Raw genomic sequence first — 5,000 nt, 5'->3', positions numbered from 1 at the left:
AATAGATACTCGTTAAAGGATTTAAAGTGTACTCATTCCGATTACGGGGCCTCGGATGAGTCCCGTATCGTTATTTTTCGTCACTACCTCCCCGTGCCGGGAGTGGGTAATTTGCGCGCCTGCTGCCTTCCTTGGATGTGGTAGCCGTTTCTCAGGCTCCCTCTCCGGAATCGAACCCTGATTCCCCGTTACCCGTTACAACCATGGTAGGCGCAGAACCTACCATCGACAGTTGATAAGGCAGACATTTGAAAGATGCGTCGCCGGTACGAGGACCGTGCGATCAGCCCAAAGTTATTCAGAGTCACCAAGGCAAACGGACCGGACGAGCCGACCGATTGGTTTTGATCTAATAAAAGCGTCCCTTCCATCTCTGGTCGGGACTCTGTTTGCATGTATTAGCTCTAGAATTACCACAGTTATCCAAGTAACGTGGGTACGATCTAAGGAACCATAACTGATTTAATGAGCCATTCGCGGTTTCACCTTAATGCGGCTTGTACTGAGACATGCATGGCTTAATCTTTGAGACAAGCATATGACTACTGGCAGGATCAACCAGGGAGCTGCGTCAACTAGAGCTGAGCAGCCGGCCGCCCGGGAGTGTGTCCCGGGGGCCCGCGCGAACACGCAAGCGTCCGCTCAATTATTCTGCAAACAGGAGGAGGCTGGGCTCCCCTGCACAATACACCTCGAAACCCTCTCAGGTCCCGGCGGCGCGCAGCGCCGTCCTAAGTACTTGGTCGGGTTCGAGAGAGGCGCAATCGCCCGGAGTTAGGCGAGTAGACGCTTTAGGTGCGACCACCCGTGCTCCCAACTGAGCTTGCCGCTGCCGACAGAGGCCCGGGAGCGTGCTGTCGTGGCATTGCCGGCGGGAGACAACACGCGCCACCTACGGTGACCGGCAGCTCCAACGCCAGCGCCACAGAAGGGCAAAGGCCCCACGTGGGTGCCGAAGCGAACTCTCCCAGCACAGCGCACGTGCCAACACGTCCGCACAACTGCGATACAAACCACCAGCGAGAACCGCTGGGGCGACCGAGCAGCAGACGGCGTCGCGGCGCCGAGTGCCGGGCGGCGGCGCATCCTCAACGCACACAGTCCTCAATCGGACCAGCACACTGCAGATGTCCACCGCGCTTCGCACCGGGTCCGCGAGGACCCACTTTGGCTGCACGGCGCCGCGCGCAGGGTGCCCCGGCGCGCAGCTGCGCCGCCTGCCGCGTCCGTCGGCCGGCGCGCCTGCCACTGGGCGCCCCCACCAGCCGGCTGTAGCGCGTGCGCCCACGCACCGCGCGGCCAGCACGCCGGGCGGCCCCCCCTCACCGGCCGGGGACAGTCCCACCCACCCACAGCCGCGTATCGCTTCACACCCAGATTCACATTCACGTTCGTTGGTATGGTGGGGACCGCTTCGTAGCTGTACCGATCGTTGCCCTCACAGATGTACCTCCAGCAAGATCAACCGCACCACAACGGGTTACCAGTTGTTCATTTGCGTAACGTCACCAGTAAACGTACACGTCCATCCCCGTTTGCAAAGTCAACTATTATTGCATGCCTGCCTGTCAGGTGTCAAGACACACTACATTCGCTCACATCCACGCAACAAAATGTGCCCGACTAGAGGGCACGTGGAAGGTGCCCCCGTACATATGCGATCTCCATTGCGCGACCAACTGTCAACCGGCCTCTGTAGCATGTCGCAGATGTGGAACGCGGGGCACCGTGCTATCACATTGTGTGAGAAGAGACTACTACGTCTGCATACACGCGCCACTACATGAACAGACGGCTCATGCTGATCGCCATCCACTGCGTCCATTACTCCCACACGTCTCTATGGCGTACCACACTGCAATGCAGCTGTTATGGGGAGATGACACATAGCTGTGTACACAACATTCTGAGCCGGTTGCGGTTGGACAACAATACATTAATGTAACGTGTCATATGCCAATTACAGAGCAGGGTAAGGCACAACGTGGGTTAGGTTAAGGCACAACGTGGGTTAGGTTAAGGCACAACGTGGGTTAGGTTAAGGCACAACGTGGGTTAGGTTAAGGCACAACGTGGGTTAGGTTAAGGCACAACGTGGGTTAGGTTAAGGCACAACGTGGGTTAGGTTAAGGCACAACGTGGGTTAGGTTAAGGCACAACGTGGGTTAGGTTAAGGCACAACGTGGGTTAGGTTAAGCCACAACGTGGGTTAGGTTAAGCCACAACGTGGGTTAGGTTAAGCCACAACGTGGGTTAGGTTAAGCCACAACGTGGGTTAGGTTAAGCCACAACGTGGGTTAGGTTAAGCCACAACGTGGGTTAGGTTAAGGCACAACGTGGGTTAGGTTAAGGCACAACGTGGGTTAGGTTAAGGCACAACGTGGGTTAGGTTAAGGCACAACGTGGGTTAGGTTAAGGCACAACGTGGGTTAGGTTAAGCCACAACGTGGGTTAGGTTAAGCCACAACGTGGGTTAGGTTAAGCCACAACGTGGGTTAGGTTAAGCCACAACGTGGGTTAGGTTAAGCCACAACGTGGGTTAGGTTAAGCCACAACGTGGGTTAGGTTAAGCCACAACGTGGGTTAGGTTAAGCCACAACGTGGGTTAGGTTAAGCCACAACGTGGGTTAGGTTAAGCCACAACGTGGGTTAGGTTAAGCCACAACGTGGGTTAGGTTAAGCCACAACGTGGGTTAGGTTAAGCCACAACGTGGGTTAGGTTAAGCCACAACGTGGGTTAGGTTAAGCCACAACGTGGGTTAGGTTAAGCCACAACGTGGGTTAGGTTAAGCCACAACGTGGGTTAGGTTAAGGCACAACGTGGGTTAGGTTAAGGCACAACGTGGGTTAGGTTAAGGCACAACATGGGGGTAGATTGCGGTACAAATTGCGTTACATTGCGGTGCAAATTGCGTTACATTGCGGTGCAAATTGCGTTACATTGCGGTGCAAATTGCGTTACATTGCGGTGCAAATTGCGTTACATTGCGGTGCAAATTGAGTTACATTGCGGTGCAAATTGAGTTACATTGCGGTGCAAATTGAGTTACATTGCGGTGCAAATTGAGTTACATTGCGGTGCAAATTGAGTTACATTGCGGTGCAAATTGAGTTACATTGCGGTGCAAATTGAGGTAGGTTAAGGTGCAACACAGGTTAGGTTAAGGTGACATAGGTTAGGTTAAGGTGACATAGGTTAGGTTAAGGTGACATAGGTTAGGTTAAGGTGACATAGGTTAGGTTAAGGTGACATAGGTTAGGTTAAGGTGACATAGGTTAGGTTAAGGTGACATAGGTTAGGTTAAGGTGACATAGGTTAGGTTAAGGTGACATAGGTTAGGTTAAGGTGACATAGGTTAGGTTAAGGTGACATAGGTTAGGTTAAGGTACAAACTGGGTTGTGTTATGGTACACATTGCGTTGTAGTACAGTACACGTTAGGTTTGGGTACGGTACACAATGTGGTATGGGATGGCGTGTTGTGGGGGGGGGGGGGGGGGTGAGGTTCGTTGATATCGACCGTAGGACGTGGATGCCCGAGGCAGCGTCAGTGTGTCAAAGGAGTTATGTCACGTCGGGATGCGCTTTCCGCCAGTGAGAGGGGGGGGCGAGCCGTGTCTGTGGTTGCGGCAGACCTGTGTGTTTCATTCCTGCCAGTGTGTTTGTGCTGTAAGACGAGGCAGTGTGGTGATGTTGGGTGCACCCCTGTGTAGGACATGTGTGGGTGTTGGTGGCTTATCTGAGCAATTGTGGTTGTCGGACGAGTGGGATATTCTGTTTTATGATTGGACCTCCTGGCCTGGTTATCATAGTCTGGTTGGTGTACTGTGGCGGATAGGATGCACCGGACGTTGGTCCATGCCGGTGCTTAATTATTGTATCTGTGTTTGTTACAGGCAGAGAGTAGTGTGTGATAGAGTGTGTGGGTGATAGAGTGTGCGGGTGACGTGTGGTTCGTTTTGTTTGCACAGACGTTCAGCATGTATAGGGGCATTTGCGTATTTGATCTATCTATGTGGGCCTGCATAGTTTACTGAGCAGTGCTGCGAGGTGACTGAACTACGAGCGACGTACTCATTTACAGCGGAATGGTTGCCTTCTACCAAAGATGGAGTATCGACTCTACGACAGCGTTGGCACCGCAGGAAGCGGTGTCGTACAATGGCCCCCACACCGTCATCGTTGTGCGGGGTAGGGACCGTATATATTCTGCGAGGAGCCCTGTTTGCCACAGGGCGTGGGGTCTCGCGTCCTGCGGTTCAGTGCCCCCAGGGAAGCGCGCGGAGGTGGTGCTGCTGCTGCTGTAGCAAGCGAGCTACTTAGAGCATGTATAGGGACAGCGGGAATATGGCATATTGGATATAACTCTTCATGAAACGCAAGATATAGGGGTGGATTGCACGATAGGAGTGCGGGAAGAGTCCGCCATTCATCCGCTGGAGTTGCGATTTGGGCGGTTGGAGTGGGGCACGTGCGGGTGCGGGTGGAGCGATTGTCGGTCGACGACTTCGTGCGGCGCAGGCACTGGCGTTGGGGCTCCTGTGGTGGACAGATGATGCAGGCTGTGTGGGTGGCGTCGAAAAATGGGCACTGTGGGACCTAGCGATGTTGTAGTCGGCGTGGCGTCGCCTAGATGGCGGTATCGTCGGTGCAGCAGGTCATGTTGCGGGGGACCTGCAGATGGCGGTCTTTTTGTTTGTGGTGCGCTCGCCATGGTGGACGTAGTGTCGTCCGATTCGCGTAGATGGAGCTATTGCATGTGGTTTCGTCACATTGTCATAGATGGCGGTGCCGTGTTTTGGAGGTATGGTTGGCGTAGTTTCGTTGGATTCCTGTAGATGGAGGTGTCGTTTATGGGCCGGATGGCAATGTAGTTTGGTCACATTCCCAAAGATGGCTGTGTTGTGCCTGTGGGCGGCATTGTCAACATCGTGCGGTATGGTCTGTTTATTGTGGACGTTGATGGCGTCGGGACCAGAGGGCGCGCGCGAACCGTTGAC

The 5,000-nt window shown here is 54.2% G+C and overlaps 1 non-coding gene across 1 annotated transcript in view; it reads right to left on the bottom strand.

Moving 5' to 3' along the window:
* LOC126110419 (small subunit ribosomal RNA) overlaps positions 1–565 on the bottom strand; it is a 1,909-nt gene extending 1,344 nt beyond the window's left edge. The window contains exon 1 of the ribosomal RNA XR_007523772.1: positions 1–565. This exon is cut by the window's left edge and continues 1,344 nt beyond it. This is a non-coding gene — a ribosomal RNA (small subunit ribosomal RNA).
* Between the last annotated feature and the right edge of the window lie 4,435 nt (positions 566–5,000).

Source organism: Schistocerca cancellata, unplaced genomic scaffold, assembly GCF_023864275.1.
Source record: "Schistocerca cancellata isolate TAMUIC-IGC-003103 unplaced genomic scaffold, iqSchCanc2.1 HiC_scaffold_14, whole genome shotgun sequence".
Classification (NCBI taxonomy): domain Eukaryota; kingdom Metazoa; phylum Arthropoda; class Insecta; order Orthoptera; family Acrididae; genus Schistocerca; species Schistocerca cancellata.
The sequence above is the reverse complement of the archived record's forward strand: the minus strand, read 5'-3'. Positions and strand labels throughout refer to the sequence as shown.